The 19,948-nt window shown below is 50.3% G+C and overlaps 1 long non-coding RNA gene across 1 annotated transcript; it reads right to left on the reverse strand.

Annotated features, from left to right (window-relative positions):
* Window positions 1–8,762: 8,762 nt before the first annotated feature.
* LOC141575424 (uncharacterized) lies at window positions 8,763–16,155 on the reverse strand. The gene is made up of 2 exons (XR_012503002.1): window positions 13,748–16,155; window positions 8,763–9,319 (listed from the first exon to the last, which is right to left on the reverse strand). It is a non-coding gene; the product is annotated as an uncharacterized LOC141575424 (long non-coding RNA).
* Between the last annotated feature and the right edge of the window lie 3,793 nt (window positions 16,156–19,948).

The following is a 19,948-nucleotide window of genomic DNA, read 5'->3' on the forward strand; positions in this document are numbered from 1 at the left end:
TGGAGGACGCTAAGCAGGGACGGAGTGCTGTCCCAGCTGTCTGCAGCCTGGGCCTCCGGGCTTGTGCAGCCCCATCCCTGCCTCCCCTGCGGCCTCAGTCTTCTCTCCTCTAAAACGTGGGCTGGATGAACTCAGACTCTCAGATGCCTCTAGTTTGCAGCTGCTGCTGCCGGCTAACAAGCCCTGTAAGGATTTATGCTCAAACATTTGCTCATTCATCTTATCCATTAATAATAGCATGTGGGACTCACAAGTTTCCAACAGGTAATTAACCTACAAAAAAACTTACATGTAGGGCTCTTCCCTCATTGGGCCTTTGCCCCAAGGTAAACACAAGGTAAAGAAAGGCCCATTTTACAGCCCAGCAAGCTGAAGTCCAGGGAGAATAACGACACTTGGGCTTGGTGTTTTCCTGTCCAGGGCTGTTTGAACTGGCCTCTGCCGACCCCAGGGCCTTTGTATGTACTGGGAACCTAGAGCTCCCTTGTTACCAGGTCACTGAGGAGACCCGGGCAGAGACAGGGAGAAAGACTCCATGAGTGACAGAAATAAGAGCAGTTTTATCAAAATAAAAGCTAATTTTAAAAAAGATATTTAAAAATGGATACTGGGACAGAAAAGTCCCTAAACTCCTGGGGAAGGAATCATCCTGCTGGCTGATCATCAGGGTATCTATTCATTTGCTCCAAGTCTCAATTTCTTTATCTGCACTGGGTGGGGTGGGGAGGTCTGGACTCGCCGACACTTTCAGCTGAAATATTCCAAGACTTTTATGTTTGGGATTTTTTCAAGCCCGCATTCTTCAGGGTTCAGGGAGAAGTGGGGAACAGAGGAAGCAGAGCTGTTATGACTCTGTCCATTCGAATAGCTCTTTTCCATGCCGCCTTGGTTTTCTCCGCTAGCGCTCTCCGATGGATGTATAATTCGAGCCCGTATGTAATTGTCATTTTTCCAGTGGCCACATTTTAAAAAGTAAAAAGACACAGGTGAAAGTAATTTTAATGATTTTTTTTATTTAACCCAATATATCAAAATATTATTTCAACAGGTAATGAATATAAACATTATTGAGAGATTTTATGTTTATTTCTGGTATTAAGCTTTGCTGTCTGGTGTGTATGTTACACTTGGAGCACATCTCCATTCAGACGAGGCACACTTCAAGTTCTCACCTGCCACACGTTGGCTACTGGCTACAAAGTAGGCAGGGACTATTCCTCCCCTTATCCAGGTGGGAAAAGAAAGGCTTGGAGGGTCTACAGCATACCTCGCAGAGCAGGGACAGGGTCTCAAGCCTTCCCTGTCCCCCTCAGTGGTCCTCCCTTTACACCCCACCCTCCTCCACGGCCCGAGACACAGCCTGGCCTTGTTGGAGCTCAAAGACAAGTAGGGAGACAGAACCAACTCAGGTCTAGTGCGGTGAAACACCAGATAGTGCAGGGAGGTTCAGAGTCGGGAGCAGGATGTGAGGGCTCGGGGAGACAGGTCAAGTTATCTCTCAGCGACAGAACGGCCTGGGCTGTGGGTCTTGGCCGGGTAGGTCTCCCAGATAAGCTGCCCAGACAACAGATTCCCGGAGACCATTTCGAGGACCCATGGGCCAGTCTCCCATGATCTGCGGTGTTCATCTGTGCACAGCATTTCAAATTTTGATGAGGCTTGGTCCCTCCAGGGAGGTTTAAAATGCCCAGTAGAAAGAAGAGAAGGCACCCATAAAAACAGCAATGATCATATGACTACTGTAGTGATAAAGTGTGCATCTGCCCAGGGTGGCGTGGTTCTGCCCCTGCAGGGCAGTGTGTCCCCAGCATCCCTGGCTGGGTCACATGGAGTAGTCTCTCGGTTGGCTACACTCAGGGGAAGACAGCCTGAGACCCCAGCTGGACAGGAGGACCCTGGCATGGGGACAGCTCCCTGGAGGTCAGCACGGGGCCCAGGAACAGTAGGGGAAGGCCTCCAATATGGGGAACAGTGTGTATCCAACAAGCCGGCCACTCCCTTCTGGCCTGCAGAGTTTCTACTCAGAAGTCAGCTGACAGCCGTATGGGAATTCTCTTGTATGTAACTAGTTGCTTTTCCCTTTTGCTTTTATGACTCTCTTTATCTTAAATTAAAAACAAAAATTTGAGGGGGTGGTAATTAGGTTTACTTATTTATTTTTAGAGGAGGTACTGGGGATTGAACCCAGGACCTTGTGTACGTTAAGCATGGGCTCTACATTTGAGTTATACACTCCCCACTATCTTAAATTTCTGCCATTTTAATTACAGTGTGTCTTGGTGTGGTCTTCTTTGGGTTGATCCTATTTGGGATTCTCTGTGCTTCCTAGACCTGGATGCCCATCTCCTCTTTCAGGTTAGGGAAGTTTTCAGCTATTACATCTTCAAATGTGTTCTCTGCCCTTTTCTATTTTCTCCTTCTGGGACCCCTGTGATGCAAATGCTAGTATGCTTGATGCTGGCCCAGAGGTCTCTTAAACTATTCTCATTTCTTTTCATTTTTCAGTTCACTATCACTGTCTGCTACTCTGTCTTCTAGCTCACTGATCTGTTCCTCTATAGCATTAAACTACTGACTGTTGATTCCTTCTAGAGTATTTTTCATTTCAGTTACTATATTCTTCATTTCTGTTTGGTTCTTCTTTATGTTTTCTCTGTTGAAAACTTCTAACTTCTCACCTTGTCTCCTTTTTTGGCAGGGGGTGGGTAGGTAGTTAGGTTTATTTGTTTGTTTATGTTTGGAGGAGGACCTGGGGATTGAACCCAGGACCTCATCCGTGTTAGCTGTGTGCTCTACCACTTGAGTGATCCCCTCCCCCTCTTAGCTGCTCACTCTTGTTATCCGGTCTTCTCTGGAGTTCTTTGAACCTCTTCATGATCACTACTTTGAACTCTCCATAGGGTAGACTGTACCTCCAAGTCACTTAGCTCTTCTTCTGGGGTTTTAGCCTGTTCCCTTGTTTGGAAGATATTCCTCTGTTGCCTCATTTTACCTAACTTGCTGTTTTTATTTGTATGTATCTGGTAGGCTGGGCATGTTTCCTAACCTTGAAGTGGCCTTTTGTATGAGATGTCCTGTGTGTCCCAACAGTGTGCTCCCCTCTGGTGCCCAGAGCCATGTGCTCTAGGGGTACCCCTATTTGGTCTGTGTTGGTCCTTCTGTTGTGGTGGGTTGACTGTGTGGAGGGTCTGGTAGGTGTGGCGGCCTCCAGTCTGGTTGGTTGCCAGGCCCTGCCTTGTGCAGAGGCTGTCTGCCATTGGTTGGTGGTTGCAAGGCTTCAGGGGTACCGGGTCTCGTGCTGGGCCACTGGTGGGCAGAGCTGGGTTCTGGAGTGGGTAGTTTTGGGGCCAGGGTTCCCAGATCTAGTATTGATCTGCTGGTGGGCAGAACCAGCTCCTGACAGTGCTGGCTGCAGGTTCTGGGGTGTCCCCAAACTGATGTTAGCTCACTAGTGAGTGGGGCTGGATCCCAGGGCAGCTAGCTGAGGGTCCAAGGTGTCTCGGAGCTGTTATCGGCCTGCTGGGGGTGGGCTGGGTCCCGGTATGGGCGGAAGCTGCAGGGCTGTTCCCCTTCTCATTCTGACATACACAAATCCACTATGAGCTGCTGGATGCGGGCTGGAGCTGGAACTTGCTGTAATAGCTCTCTTTTAACTCTCCTCTTTCTACAGTCAGGGTAAGGAAGGTCTCCCTCACAGCCTGCCTGCTTTTTGGAGTCAGGTGTTAATGACAGTTCCTGCTGGGCAGCCCTGCTTCTCATCCCAGGGCTGGGTAATCAAGGGTGTATAGGGACTGGGTGCAGGATTCCCGCCCCAGAGAGAAGAGTGAGTGGACTGAGGGCAAGGTCCAGCGGCACCCTTGGCCCCTCTCCCAACCCCAGAGCAAGGTCAAGCTGGCAGCCTAGGCAGTTACTGGGTGGGGCATCCCATGAGATAGAAACCTGGGGCTGACTGTGGCCGTCACGGTCATTACTTTCTCGGGTCTGCTCTTCACAATGTTGCTCATCTATTTCCCTGTTGGGACGAACGCCAAATCTTGAAAATAAAACGGAGGCTTCAGCCAACCCGCACACCTGGTGCTTTCCTGATGAAGATGTCCTGAGCTCAGGGTTGGCCAAAGCTCTAGGCTGAGCAGGAGGCCCTGCTCAGAGTGATGGTCTGGAGAATGTCTCACCCTCCTTTCCTGCAGGGAGGGCAGGAAGAGGAGAGTTACTCCAACTGCTCACCTGTGCCGGGGATCCCTTGGTGCCTGGGCCAAGGATGAGGAGGGATGGATAGAGGCCCGGTTTGCTCTTTTCTCTGATGCTTGAAAACCTGGCTTCCGTCTAGTCATGGCCTGAATCCAAATGGGCGGCACTGGGGCTCACAGTCCTCCACCATTCATTCATCAGTAGCACCAAGCACGCACAGTGGAGTAACTGTAACTGTAAGTGTAACCCAGCATATCAGGGTCTCACTCAAAACTCCCCCCTATTTAAAAAAAATCAACTTTATTGAACCTGAACCCTAACTTCTCCATCAAATAAAATGTACCCATTTTATGGCTCCAGTATGATGAGTTTTGACAAATGTACCTACCAGTGTAAACATCGTATAATCAAGTGAGAGAAAATTCCCATCAGCCCCCAAAACTCCCTCTTGCCCACTGGCGGTCAGTCTCTCCCGCTCCTGCTTTCAGTCACCGTAGTGTTGCCTTTTCTTGAATTTCATGTGAATTTCATCAAGCAGCTTGTATTCTTTTGTGTCTTTTTCACTAAAATGATGTCTGTGAGATTCTTGTACATTGCTGTGGGAATCAGCAGCGTTTTCATGTTTGTAGCTGAGCAATATTCCATTGTATGAGTATACCCGCAATTTTTAATTGGTCTCTTGTTTGTGACTTTGCAACAGATGGGGTATTCAGCGCCCCCACCCAATGAGAGTGACCGTTTGGGCTACTTCTTTGTGTTGGATTTTTATCTCCTAACTCTTCCTGCAAACCTGGGCCTTTTCTCCCCCTCCCTGCCCCCACCCCCTTTGCTTTGAGTCTGCTGCAGAGCAGAGCAATTCCTCTGATGCTTAAGATTGTGTTAGAAATAACCATTTCTCGCACAAGTAACATAATTTGGATCAAGAGATGCCAAGTTAAAAAACTAAAAAAAAATCAATGTGTAGTTCTGACAGCCTACCAAATTAAGATTCCCAGCGACTTTAGCAGACTACCAGGCCACCTGCTTTCTCAAAAGGCTATGCTTTTTGCCAGAATGCATATTTTACTTTATCTTTTCTCTTGCATAGACATTCTGATATATTTGTAGATGTATCACATTTTTTCTTAAATAATTATTTTAAACTTAAAAAAATTTAAAAATAATATATGAATATGGTTTAAAAAAAGATTCAAACAGTACAGAAGAATGTAAAATGAGGAGAAAAAGTCAGTCTCATTTCTCAGGGCAGCCACCGAGAACAAGTTGATGAGAATCTTCTCCCAGCAGTTACAACGTCCAACGTGCATGTTGTAAAGATTCAAACAGTACAGAAGAATGTAAAATGAGGAGAAAAAGTCAGTCTCATTTCTCAGGGCAGCCACCGAGAACAAGTTGATGAGAATCTTCTCCCAGCAGTTACAACGTCCAACGTGCATGTTGTACGTAACCCAAATAAAGCCGGCCTCCGTGTCCTTGCCTTAGCACAGTGATCTGTCCACAAGAAACACAAATCTGGCTTCACTTTTTGAAAATTTGATTTATTCATTTTTAGGGGGACGGTAATTAAGTTTGTTTGTTTACTTTTTAAAGGAGGGAGTGGGGATTGAACCCAGGACCTCGTGCATGTTAAGCATGGTCTCTACCACTGAGCTACACCCTCCTCCTAGCTTCACCCTTGAAAATAGTCTAGGTCTTTACTGAAGGTCTCTTGAGAGCACTGAGGAGAGAGCTACACAGCACATGTGCATGGGTCTCAGTCAGGATTCTTGGCTGTAAGCAACAGAAATCACTGTTTTCTGTTAGGCAGTATTGGTTGCTCACATAATCTCAGGATAAGTCACAGCTAGGAGGCTCTGCAGATGTGACCAACCCCGAAATCATGTCCCAGAATTCTGGTAAAAATACTGTGTCAAAGGTGCTGGGGGCTGCAGCTGCCAACACCGCAATGCCCGCTCTGGACCCTGGCTGCACCTGCCATCCTGGAGACTGAACGTCCCGCCACGACGGCTGCTTCCGTTCGTAGTTTCTGATTCAAACCCTGGCTGAGTCTGTCTGATCGGTGGAGCCCTGTGTCTGTACCCCACCTGCGAGGCAAACTGAGAAAACGAGCTTCTGGCATCTTCAGCTTCTACTGTGAAGGGGATTCTGCCTGCTCAAGAGGGGCTTCCCTTAACATAGAGGTTCAGGCGCTGGATGGGCCCAAAGGAATGAAAATTGCCTTTTACAATACTACCCTGCAAAACGCCTTGAAAACTCAATGCAGTAGTATTGCAGGTAATCCAGACTGTCTCCTTGACTCGCCGTCTGGCTCCTCCCTCTTCTACTGCCTTGCGGGGCTCCCTGCTTCCGTAGGGGGTGCCGGGGAAACGCCGAATGCTTATACTTCTATAATTTTGTTCCTGCGCTTTTTCTGCAAAGCGATGCCGTCCTCTGCACGATGTTGGGCACCTTGCTTCTAAGAGCATAGCTTGAGATCATTCCATTTCCGTACAGACAGAGGACCCCCTGAGGCTTTCTGGTGGCTGAATGGTGAATGAACCCTGGTTAATTTCATGTCATTTCCTGATGGAGACTGAGTTGTCGTCAGTCTTTGGGAATTCAAACTTGGCTGCGTCTTCGGGTGGTGTATCACTCCCCTGTGTAAGGAGGGACACGGCTAAGTCCAGCTGGGGACAAATTCTAGCCCTTCGCAGCCCGGGGTGTCAAGTTACAGTGGGCAGGGTGGGCCTCCCAGGGGCTGCTTCCAGCGAGTGCTGCATACGCCTTGTGGGTGGCTGTAGAAACCTGCGCGAGGCTTGGCAGGAAATCGAGTGAGAAATGTCACAACCCAGACAGTAACGGTGTGCACGGAGCTTTCTGTTTCATGCTCCACTGTGAGCGGCTGCCATTACCCGGAGCTGTGAGACTCGATGGAAAGGCTAAATCAGAGGAGGTGCTTGGGGCTTGTTTGGCAATTGGGCACAATATCGTTTGGATGTTTGTATAGACACTGAGCAATTCAAAGTCTTAATTTTAGGGATAGATGCAGAGGTTGGCCCTTCCACTCTCAGACTGGGATGAAGATTTTTGGTTGCCTGGCCTCTCAGCGCTCAGTTTTCCTTCTGGATGCAACAGCCCTACTTCCTTCTGGGGATATGCGTGTCCAAGGTCAGGTGGCTTCTAGGAAAGCAACCCCCGCTAGCCAGGGTATGAGGTCATGGGACTCCATCAGGGCCAATGAGACCGTCTCTCCTGCACTTTGACTCATGTGTGCGAGGCTAGAACCAGAGAAATGCGGCTGGTGCTGACCCACGCCTGAGGCATCCTGACAGGTGTCGTTGGCTCAGTTCTTGCTCCCTGGGTTCCCACAGCTACCCTTACTCCTGCCTGTCTGACTTTAGTTTCTGCTGCTTCCTTCTGTGATCCCACCTTCTCATCAATGCCTTTTTTGTTGTTTTTTGTTTTGCTGAGTTTGCCCATCTTGGCTCTGTTGCTAAAGAACAGCAAGCCTGAACTTGACCTCTGGCTTCTTCAGGGAGGCAACCACAGTGATCACAGAAACCCCCTTCCCCAACTCCCCAGGGCCTCTACCTGCCCAGCTTCTCCCGCTTCCCTGACAGTGTCAGCAGCCAGTTCCCAATGGCACAACCTGCCTCACCATCACCATCCATGCAGGGACATTTGACATTCAGCACCTTGGCATCTGTAACCCAGTCATCATTGTGGGCTCCAGGCTTTGCTAGACACAGGCTTGATTTGGACTCTAAATTCCATGCCTTCTAGAAATTTGAAGTACTCCCCAGGATCCCTGCTGTTTCCCTGGGGATTTTATGTTCTCACCTTTTCTCTGCCTCCAGCTCCTGTTCCCAGGGGGTGCTGGCCTGTTCCATGCATGTGGGGTACAGGAGGCTTTTCTGAAGATTAGAAGCAGATGTGGGGATGTGAGGAAGACAGAGCAGGGGTCTCGGCAGCTGGTGGCACAGGAGGCAGCCCCGTCTTTAGAGAGCCCTGTCCTGGGGGCACCACGAGCTTCCTTCTCACACGTTACTGCCTTCCCTCCGTCTCCCCACCTCCCTCACAGGAGCAAGACTCCTGACCCATGCAAGAGAAGGAGCCCGAAGGTTTGAGCTCACCTTCCTCGATGGGGCTTACCTAGCAGGACTTGATGGAGCGTGAGCCGCTGCCATTTGCTCCTCCTGGGTTTTCCAGGGCTTTCTGGAAACCCTGCTTTCTAAGGCGCGAGGCATGGGAATCAGGGCACGTCCCAGCGTGGGAACGACAAAGGAAACATAGACAGAGAGACTGTGTGATGTGAGAGCAGAGTGAGAGAGGACATTTAAAATTTTTTTAATTAAAAAGAATTGGAGGAGGGAGGTAATATAAACACAGGAAAAAAAATTCAAACTGTGAAAAAGGGCATAGAGTGAAAAACCTCCCTCTCACCCTCAGTCCCTTAGAGTTCACTTTCCTTAAATAACCACTGTTACCAGCTTCTTACTGACTTTTGGGAACTGTTTTAGGCGTGTATAAGCGTGCATTGTATGTATTATGTGTCTGTAGTCTCCCCCTTTGTAAAAGAAATAGTAGCCTGCACATAAGGCTTTTCTTTTAATTTTTTAGAATTTAACAATACATCTTTACTATTTTAATAAATATATGTACATAAACACACACACACAGAAACACATACGTATTTGCTTGTATTTGCATGAAAGGCAAACCTAGGCGACCCCCTTCATCACGGGGGAAGCATTTGGGGTCATGGGGGTTTCCACCGTGAGGGGGATTCCGGTTGCCAAACGTTGCTGACGTCAGGTTCAGTCCCAGGATGCGACGACAGACACCAGCCGTTGTTTCGGAGAGCTCGCCGCTGTTATTGTCTGTCCCGTTACCGTCTTGCTCCCAGTTACTGTCTGTCCACTCGGTAGGGCATTCTGCACGCCCGGATGTGACCTGCGGTGCCTCCCCTCCCTGGCATTAGACTTGGCCACATCACCTCCCTGGACCAACGGAAATAGTGGGGTCCTTCCTGTCATGTCCATGTCAGAGCGTTAAAAGCCAGGGTGGGCTTCTGCTTTGTCTCTTGGTCCTTAGCCATGAGAACCGAGACAGGGGTTTCTCCTTCAGCCTGGGTCCCAGAACAAGAAGGCATCTGGAATAAAGCCACAGCAGATTCACATCTTCTGAATAATGTGTGTGAGAGACAAAGCTTCCCTGTTGTAAGCCCCTAAAATCCTAGGGCTATTTGTTACAGCAGCCTCACCTAGTGAAAGCTGACTAATGCCATGGCTGTGCTTAGTCACGCAGTCCCAGGTGGCTCTGAGGACCTGGCGCCTGCTAGCACTGGCATCTGTGTTGGGTCTGGATCCGCCACCAGGGGATCAAGGACTCCCGGTTGTTACGACAGGAATCAGGATGTGCCGAGGGCACTAGCATACCTCCTACTTTACTCAAAGCGTTGCCAATTGCTTCGCACGTTCAGAAAGCTCACATATAACAAGAGTCCTACATAATTTTTGCTTCTGTAAATCTAGCCCAAGAAAAAAAATCAGAGGTAGACAGGGAGCTCCACTGTAGAGTTATTTGAAAAACTGGAAACATGCCCCGTTGCAGGGGGAGAGTGTATATGTTATTCTAAATGATGGTTACCGTCCGGTCATTAAAAATCAAGTAGCTGAATATTTAATGAGATGGAGGAGATGTTTGTGTTTTAACACTGAGTGAAAGAAATGGGATACAGAACTAGACCCATATGCCAACCCTAACAAATTTGGGATCAGGCTGCTTATAATTTTGGATCTCTTCCCCCTTACATTACGCAAGCAAACATTTCCCCCAAGTGTCAAACATGGAAACGTGTGTTAAAAAAAGACCATGAGGAAAGAAGCAAAAATAGTGGTTATCTACGGGTAGCGTTTTCTTTTCTGTGCTTTCTGTATTTTCCAAACGTGCTACGATGAATCTGTGCTACTTTCATAATCAGAAGTAAGTAACTGCTTTTTAAAAATAAGAATTATTCCGGTCACTTCTAGGGCTGCGCCTTTGTGCTGCGGCTGCCCAGGGGCCTTAATTGGGGCTCCTTGTCTAAGAATAAGCCTGTGTGTTTAATTAGGTCACTCTCCTGCGACCTAGAATCTTTGCACAGGGCTTAGCTTGTGCTGCCCCGAACCCCGGGGACGCAGCCCGGTGGGACACTCACAGGCGCGCCCTGCACTTCCGCTTGCTTAGTCTGAATTTGAGAAACTTATGAACTGTCGCCCTGATGCCTCTCTAATGTATCTTCCTTAAAAATTTATTTTAGGCCCAGCTATTTTATTAAAGAGCAAATTGAGACTCATGAAGTAAACATTCTAACCATTTTTTTAAATCTTTTTTTTTTTTTGGCAGAAGGAGGTAATTAGGTTTTTTTTATTTATTTATTTATTTATTTATTTATTTATTTATTTATTTATTTATTTATTTATTTATTTATTTATTTATTTATAGATGCAGTACCGGGGATCAAACCCAGGACCCCGTGCTTGCTAAGCATGCGCTCTACCGCTTGAGCTATACCCTCCCTCGCCTCACCATTTTTGAGAGTAATCTTGGATGACAATAGTGACCATGCCAGGCAGCTATTTTTTGGTTATTATTATTCTTTTTTAACTTACTTGTTTTACAACATATCTATTTTTAATATAAGTTTTGATACTCCATTTACCGTTATTACAAAATATTGGCTTTATACCCCATGCTGTGCAATACATCCTTGTAGCCTGTCTTACACCCAATAACTCGGACATCCCGGACCCTCTATTGCCCTCCCCGCTCTGCCGACTGGTAACCACTAGTTTGTTCGCTGCATCTGTGAGTCTGTTTCTTTTTTGTTATGTGTTCATTAGTCTGTTGTATTTTTTCAGGTTCCACATATAAGTGATCTCATAGAGTCACTCAGCAAAATGAGATGCCAGGCAACTGTTGTTCATTGTCCCCTGTGGCCTTCCTGGTCTGTCTGTCCTGTGTCACAAACATGGAGCCCCTGGAGTGGCTGGGGATCGGATGGGGCACGTCTCATGTGCGTGAGAGCCGGAGGTCCCCGAGGGAGGAGCTCAAACCAAAGGAAGGGAGCCGAGTACAACCAGGCTGAGCCTGAGCAGGGCCTCAGGCGTCGGTGGGCCAGCCAGGGCCCCTCCTCTCACCTGCTCTCACTAAAGCCTTTATCCAGGTTTGGTCCTTGTCAGGGTGTGCGTGTGTGTGTGTTTGTGTAGGGGGAGTCCGGGGGTCCACATTGTTGCCCAGAGGAAGGGCCAGGACTGAGGACAAACAGGGAAAGGACGGCTGGGACTGGCAGCCTCTCTGGAACAGGGCCTGTGAATAAGCTGGTACAGCACACCCACTTTCAAAAATAGTTCTTGTAGCTGTTTCTTTTTTGGGGGGGAGGTAATTAGGTTTATTTATTTTTTGACGAGGTACCGGGGATCGAACCCAGGACCTCGTGCATGCTAAGCATGCTCTCCACCACTTGAGCTTTACCCTCCCCCATAGCTGTTTCACAATCACGCGTGGACACTGCTGAGTGACTTTGATGGCCACGGGGCCACGGTTGCCTCCCCTTCCCGACTCCGTCAGCCTCCCTTCGATCTGGTTCTGCCTCAGCCCGCAAGGCCTTGCCTCCTCCAGATGGCTGCAGTCGGGAACCTTAAATTCCGTCATCCTGAATCTTTTTTCTTGAGGTACAAAGTACATACAGTGAAGTACGTGAGTTCTTTGTTTTTTAGCTTTTATGTTTTATTTTTTGTAACATAGATCACATTTATTTAGGTTTTTTTTTTTAACTGCAGTATAGTCACTTTACAATGTTGTGTTAATTTCTGGCGTACAGCATAGTGATTCAGTTACACATTTGTATATTCTTTTTCGTTACAGGCCGTTACAAGATACTGAATATAGCTCCCTGTGCTGTACAGTAGGACCTTGTTGTTTATCTATTTTACTCAGGGTAGTTAGTACCCACATATCCCAAACACCCACTTTTCCCCTTCCCACCCCCTTTCCCCTTGGTAACCATGTTTGTTCTCTACGTCTGTGAGTCTGTCTCTGTTTTGTAAATAAGTTCATTTGTGTCCCCTCCTCCCCCCTTTTTTAAATTTTAGATTCCATATGTAAGTGATATCATGAGGTATTTTTCTTTCTCTTTCTTGGCTTCCTTCACTCAGTACGTGAATTCTTACCCTCAGCGTTACGTCTGTGAGATTCACCCATGTTACTGTGGGGAATGTAGTTTATTCTTCTAATTCCGTTGGGTGGATAAGTCACTGTCTATTTATCCATTCTGGTCCTGATGGACATTTTGGTTGTTTCCAGCTTGGGATTGTTGTGTCTTTTAACCCACTTTTTTTCCCCAGTCTGGCTCTGTAGCCCAGTCTCATTGCTTTTTTGGCCAAGGCTCCTGTGGGATGGGGGTGGGGCAGCAGCTTCGCGCGCTGCTGCTCCCACCTCCCTGCCCTCTGCCCCCACTTGTCTGCCACCTAGTCTTGTCACTGATGTCCCACGGGTCCAGGTCTCCTGTGACCTTGGGTTTCTCTGACTTGGCTTTCTGCAGTGCCGTCCCTGCTCACGGCTCCCTCTTTCCTCCCAGGGTTGCAGGGACAGCCTCTCCTTCTACATGTCCCCTGCAAATCTGGCAGCTCCCTCTCAGGCTCCTTAGCGGGTCCTCTCGTGCTCTGTCCCTCCGTGGTTGTCCCCAGGCCTCTGTCCTCAGCTCTCGTCTGCTCCCGCCTCCCTGGGTAACCCTCCTGCTGCTTGCTGGGTCTTCGGCTACCACGGATGCTGATGAGACATCCCTCATCCTCAGTCCCAGATCCCCAAACCCAAAGGATTTCAGACTCTTTCGGTGGCAGCCCTGATCGGCCCTGACGTGAGGTTGTCTACTGTCTTTCCGGACTTCGTGTGAATGAATATTCATGTGCTGGCTGCGGGAATGTCAGTGGGTTTGATTATGGGCTGTTGCCCTAGACTCCACCACGGGTGATCATGCACGAATGCAGCAAATCCTGTCTTAACCACTCCCGGAAATTATTGAGTTCTCAAATATGTCTGGTCCCAGGGGTTTCAGGTCAGGGCTGGTGGAGTCAGAGCTCTGTCCCCATCTCGTGGGTGGGGCCTGTGCTCTCCCCTTTCCTTCCTGCTGGCATCTCTGGGTGTGGCCACCTGCTCCCCGGGGTCCTCAGCATCTCAGCCTCACTCCTCTCCAGGATGCCCTCCAGTCTCCAGCTCCTGATTAACCCAGCAGCTCGGGCCAGCCCTCCCCGCCCTCTTCCCATCTGAAGCAGGCACTGGGCCATTGCAGTAGCTTCTCCTGCAGCCCACCTCGTCCTAGCTGGCCAGCCCTCCCCTGCACCGACACCAGAGGCAGCTTTAACATAAGGTGGATCACATCCTCCTCCTGCTCAAAACACTGCCAGGGCGCCCCACCACCTACAGGCTCAAGGTCAAGGTCTTCAGTAGGACACTGGAGCTTTTCCTAGTCTGGCCTTGCTCCCCTTCCCCACCCCCGGGAACAGTTATGGGCTCATTACACCCCTTCTCCCTTTCATACCTGCAGTTGCTCTGCCAGGAAGTCCTTCCGTGCTCTGCCTGGGGAGCTCCTGTTCACTTTTTGAAAGAGGCTGGTGGGCATCCCCTTCTCCTGGAACTGCCCTCCCCCGCAACAGAGGTGCTCTCCTGTCCCTCTGGCTGGCACCTCTGGATGTCGGGGCATCTCCCTGCTGTGCTCAGGACATGGTGCCAGGTGCTGGCTTGTGCGGTGGGGGGTGGGGGATGGGCTCACCCCCAGTGCTCCGTTCCGGCTCAGGGCAGGTGCTCAGGAAATGCAAAAAAGAAAAAGAAAAAAAAAATTACTCAAAAAAAAAAAAAAAAAGAATCTTCATGTATGTATCATTTTGTGTTCTGCTATTTTCATTTAGCATAAATATTTCCTTTTAAAAATAATTTTTTTAAAATGGAAATACAGTCAATTACAACGTGTCAGTCTCTGGGGTACAGCACAGTGTCCCGGTCTAACATAGACACTTCTTGAAGTTTCTGTGTCATTTTACGTCCTTGAAATTTCATTCTTGAACCACATGCCAGACAATTTAAATGTTGAAGATGAGAAGTTACATGCAATCCTGCATTTTACCCAGACCCCCGGGTGAGTCACCAGAGTTATTTCCTCCTTGCAGGCATTGTGTCAGTGGTTGACATGCTTGTGCAAACATAATTTTGTGTTCTGTTTGTTTTTCCTTCCCACAACATGGGAAAAATGTATTCACAGGTTTGGAGTTCATCTTAACCACCGTTAGCAAAGTTGGTGTCATCGTTTAAAAGTAACAGGGGCACTTTTCTCTAATTGGACGTTGAAGGGTTCTCTGCTTTTTCATGAATCCTCGTCTTGTATTTACTTTTTCTAATTTTTTGTATTCTTTAAGGATGGATTCTCGGAATGGGATGGTTCAAAGGAAACGGACATTCTAACGACGCGATGGGCACACACCAGGTGGTTTTCTGAAGGGAAGCCTCACTTCCTTGGGGCAGTGGATGATGACACAACACTGTGTTGGGGAGGGGTGGGCATTCTAGGAAGGTGGCCAGGGTCCCGTCCTCTCTACAGGTCCTGTCTGATTCAATGAGAGACGTGGGGCCTGGCCAGGATTGGAGAGGATTTGCCAGACAACAAAACACTGGGATGTGACCCCCTTCTCCCTGCCCTCCACTCCTGTCTGCTTTGAGCTGAACTCCTGGCAATTGCTGGGCATCTCTGTTCTCACCCCTGCCCTGCATCTGCCTAATGGGCCAGGGCAACAGGGACCAATTGCCCTAGAAGGGAGATGACTCTCTCCCTCCTTTGCCCTCACAAGCCAGGATGGGGTGGTGACTGATACCCAAGGGCAGACTGCAGAGAAAGCAGCAGGAAGTGAATTCCCACCCACCTCCCAGCCCTCAGTCTTCCTGCAGAGATGGCAGCGGTGTTGTGTGTGGTGGGGGCGGACCTTTACAAGGAGGGGCAGTGAAAGGACAGGTGAAGACCCCAGGGAATGACCAAGGGTTACAGAGCAAGTCCTTAACCCAGCCCAGCCTTGATATCCTTTTCAAAAGAGAAGAGGATGATAATAATAGTAATAATATCTATATTGCAGAGCTGAGATGAGAAGCAAGTGAGAAAATGAATTTAGGACCTAGTCAGTTCTGTACAGATGCTGGATGTTTCCAGAGGGATGAAAGCCTGGGATAGTGAGGGTCTCAGCATCCGCGTTCACCCACGAGATCTAGTGTTGGTTGGATTTGTCAAATGGCTTTTTAAAGTTGAGGTTCTGAAACTTTGTTGTAAGTGAGAATCATCGGGGGAGCAAACAAAGCCCGATGTCCAGGTCCCACCCTGGACCAGCTGCCTGAGACTCTAGATGGTGGGGGAAGGGTCACTCAGCACTGGCCGTGGCCCTTCTTGGCTTGAGTGCCCCCCACCTGCCCTGGCCCGGCGCATCAGAGCTTGTAAAGCTCCCCAGGTGAGTTGGCCTTGCCAGCCAATGCACCACTAGTGCCGTTGAAACGTGGTGCCATGGGCATCACGCCAGTGATGATTAGTGCGCTTGTTAGAAATGCAGACTCGGACACGCTGAGTCAGAAAATGCATTTTAACCAGACTCCCGGGTGATGCACGTGCACATTAAAGTTCGAGAAGCACTGACTGGGAGACTGTCTATGAGCATCTGTGAATCTGCCGGGCACAGATCCCGCTGGAATTCAGCCTCCAGCTTCCATCAGGCACCTGCGAGGGCCTCCCTTGTGGGGTTTGGAGGGTCCACAGCTGCGGTCTTTGAGGGACCTCCCAGAGCGAATGTGGGGTCCACCTGGGGTGTCACCAGGAAGGCGCACGAAGGAAGCCACCCCTGCCTGTGAAGAGCTGTCCCTGGAAGCCCCTGAGCCTCCAAGGTTGCCGCAAGCAGAAAGTCGCCCTGGCTTTGCTGGTTCCGGTCCTCGCAGCCACGTGGGTGCTGGGCCCCGGGCTGTTTGGTTGGCTGGGTTTTCACCGCAGTGGTGCTGAGGCCAAGAGCAGCCCCGTCTCTACAAAGGCCTGTTTGGGGTGAGGCGCACACTCTTCTGTTGTCCTGCTTCTGAATTCTGCTCCCAGAGCCCCAGGTCTGTGATGGAATCTTCTAGTAGCAGCTGAAATTCCTAGGTCATGTGTCTCCACTCCAGCCCGGTGGGAGTGACATCCCCTGTCCTCCATGCTTCGTGCCTGCCGCCCTCCACGCCCCCCGACCCCCCGGAGTGGCGCCCCCACTGCGCCTTCAGCAGAGATAGACGGGCTCAGTCCCTTCTGCTTCCCCTCCCTCACCCTCACCACCGATCAGTTTGCAAGCTGGCCTGGTTTATTTCCTAGTGTTTCCCCCAGCTCTTCCTCGACAGCATCGCTCCCTTGGAGGGCTGGTAGAGGCACCCCATCCCTGCACCAGCCGCCAGACTGGCCTCTGCCCCCCGGCCAACCCCTCTAATGTGTCCTCCTCCCCCCTGAGTCATGGAGATCCAGCCCTGGGGCACACGGGCCCAGGTCGCCCTTCTCTTACGTCCCTTCACCTGTGATCCACCACCTCCAAGAGAAAGCCCCAGCCTGTCCGTGTGGCTTGCTGGGCTGGCCACGGCATGCCCTCAGCTGACATCCCAGCTCCCCACTCTGGCCAGGCCTGTTTGCTGTGACTCCCGCGTGCTTGTGGGACTCCTGCTCAGCAAGTCTGGGAGTGGCCCTTGCCTGGACGATTCTTCCTCCAGGAAGCCTTCCCTGACCTCCCGGGGTCCTCAGGGCATAGCTTTCTCTTTTCACTGCTCCCTATGAAGGCGTGTTCTCTGTCTCCCTTCTTGGACCGACAGCAGCTTAAAGGCAGATAACTCTTCTTCATAGTGTTAAACCCAGTTTGTAGCACAAGCTTGGCACAAGGTGGGTACTTAGTGAATGTGAGGTGTCTGACTGGATCGATTTATGTGCAGGAAAATACTGCACATAGTACTGACATATGCCCTACTTCTGACTCCCTCGCTTCCCTGTGCCCCGGAACTCTGCTCTGGCCTGGGTTCACCCTGCCCAGCCCCTGGGGTGTGGCTGCCCGCCCCCTCTGGATTCTCCAGTTTGCAGGGAGGGGAGGTGTGAGTCTCTGTCAGGTGTTGGAGGGAACTGGGTCTGGCTGGACTCATATGCCCTTCCAACCTGCCCCAGACCTGCCTCGAAGCTTCCTGCAGGGCCTCACCCTCTGCCGGACTGGAGCGCCACCCCCCTCCCCCCCAACTACAGAGTCCTCGGGACGGACAGCACTGTCTCCCAGCTGCTGGCCTCTCAGCCTCCTGCCATCCTGAGATTCTCCCCTGGGGCCCATGGCCTGCAGAGCTGCGCAGCCGCTGAGCTAGGGAGCCCCCTGGTTCCCCAGGTTAGGGGTCAGTGAGGCCTCATCTCTCCCCTCAGGGGCCAGTGTTCCCTGAAGGAGATAAAAAGCCTTGCATTGGTGTCCCTTGGGGGAGCCTTGGCCCCTGGCCTCCCTGCCCTGAAGCCGTGCTCCTGCAGGGCGGTCAGAACAGCCGTGGGGGCGGTCAGCGTACACGCTCACCCCCACGGTCACTCACACACACTCCCAGTCACTTCCAGTATTTTGATGGAAGGAGACAGAGGTTCTTGGAAGTTTCCTAACCTCTTACCCCAAATCTCTCCCTCCCTGGCCCCCCACCCATTCAGGGCCTGGCCTTTGCCCTGGGTGAGGCAGGACTGGGGTAGAATTGTATCTGGGCCACTGGTGCCGGCCCTTCAGGGCAAGTGGAGTCCACCCTCCAGTCACAGCCCCTCCCTGTTCACCCCAGGACGTGCCCTTTGGCAGTGTGGCCACATCAGAGGGGAGGAGACCTCTGGGGCCAGGACTGGGCTGGGCTCCCAGCGCTGCTGCCCTGGAGGCAGCTCCCAGCCCCTGCTGTCCCGAAAGGCCAGTTTCCTGCCTGCTCTGTGCCCTGCCAGCTATGTGAAGTTCCTTTCTCCTTTAAATTAATGCAAATCCTACGTTTCCTGAAGAACTCGGTCAGAGACTCCCCTCTGTTAAAAAGCCTCCCTGATGTACCCCCCTGGTCCCCGCCTCAATCCCCCTGTACCAGCCACCCCAGTATGAGGAAGCCACCCCCCTTCCCCCATCTGCAGGCTGTTTCTGGTGGTCTCGAGAGGGTTTCTCCAAACTCAGGGGAATGAAAGGCCCCTAAAGGCCTGCGAAGCTGTGGCCCAGCTGTAGTGATCTGGAATAATGGTGACGGGGTACCCCACCCCCTGGGCACCCCGGGTCTGGCCACCTCTCTGAGTATCAGGCAGCCACGGGGAGCAAAGCCATCACTTGCTGGGCCTGGACACTTTTTAAACAGACACAGCTTGGGTATAAGAATCAACATGTAAGCTGGCTGGGTGGTCCTCGGAGGCTGGGAGGCGCCCGGCTGGGAGCTCAGAAGAAAGTGGTAGCAGAAGTGAGAGCTCCAGGTGCTAAGGTGGGGGCCTTGGGGCTCCTTATGAAAAAAAGAAATTTTTTTAAAATTTGAAAATGATTTCAAATTTATGAAAACTTGTAAAAATAAAACATAGTTCAGAAAACATCTTTTCACTCTTGACCAAGATTTACGTGTTGTTAACATTTTCCTCCATTTGCTTAATCATTTGTCCCCGCCATGTGCACACACACACACACACACACACGTGTGTGTGTGTGTACAAACGCATAATTTTTCCCCTTAACCATCTGAAGGTAAGTTACACATGTCATGACCTTTACATCAAATACTTCAGTGTTTTCCAAGACTGGAGATTTTTCTTATGGTATCGACTTTACAAATTACACCGAGACAGTGCTTTAATCTGCCATTGATAGTCTAGTCTTATTTGTTGACCTAATAATGTCCTTGGGCTTATGTCCTCCTCCCTGATTCAACATCTGAAGGCAGATATTGCATTCAGTTGTCATGTCTCTTAAGTCTCCTCCATTAATTTGGAACATCTCGCTGGCCTTTCTTTGTCTTTCATGCTGTTGAAAAGTCCAGGGGCTTTGTGAGGGCTCCTGGGCAGAGGCAGTTTCGCCCAGGGGTTGAGAGTGCAGATGCTAGCGCCCAGCCTCTGGGCTCAGTCCCCACTCTACCGTTTTTTTCTGTGACAGTGGGCGAGATGCTTAAACCTTCGGTAATTCAGTTTTGTCATCTGTAAATTCAGAAAAATGGTAGGCCTACCGCTCGGGATTGTTACAAAGCCAGGCACACAGGAAAAGCAACACAAGGATTCACTATAGTTACTAAGACAAATCTCCTCTCCTGGAAGTGGCTCTGAAATGCACCTAGCCCCCCAAGTGTGCCGATGGCACAGGGGTCGGGCCAAGGGGGACCTGTGACAGCTCACGGTCCTCCCCAGCTGGACCTGCCATCAGCCAAGGGGCACTGGGGTCTGGCAAGGGATGTCCTGGACTGAGACCAGCCAGCTGAACATCCAGTGGGGATGTGGCCACCTCAGCACACAGCAAGGTGTGCTGGATCCCCCCCTGTGCCAGGCACGGGAGAAACAAGACATACTTCTGCACAATTGCCATGTTAATGCCCAGTGGGAGAGCTGAGGAACTGCCTAGTGACTTCCCATAACCAGGTGTTCTTCCTGCTTCTGTTTCTGACCCAGAGAGGAGCCAAGCTCTAGGAAAGGGCACTTTTAAAAAGGCTTCCCTGAGATGAGCAGAAAGCACATAATGAATGAAAGGGATTCCAGAGA

The sequence above is a fragment of the Camelus bactrianus genome, chromosome 28 (genome assembly GCF_048773025.1).
Source record: "Camelus bactrianus isolate YW-2024 breed Bactrian camel chromosome 28, ASM4877302v1, whole genome shotgun sequence".
In the NCBI taxonomy this organism is placed as follows: Eukaryota; Metazoa; Chordata; class Mammalia; order Artiodactyla; family Camelidae; genus Camelus; species Camelus bactrianus.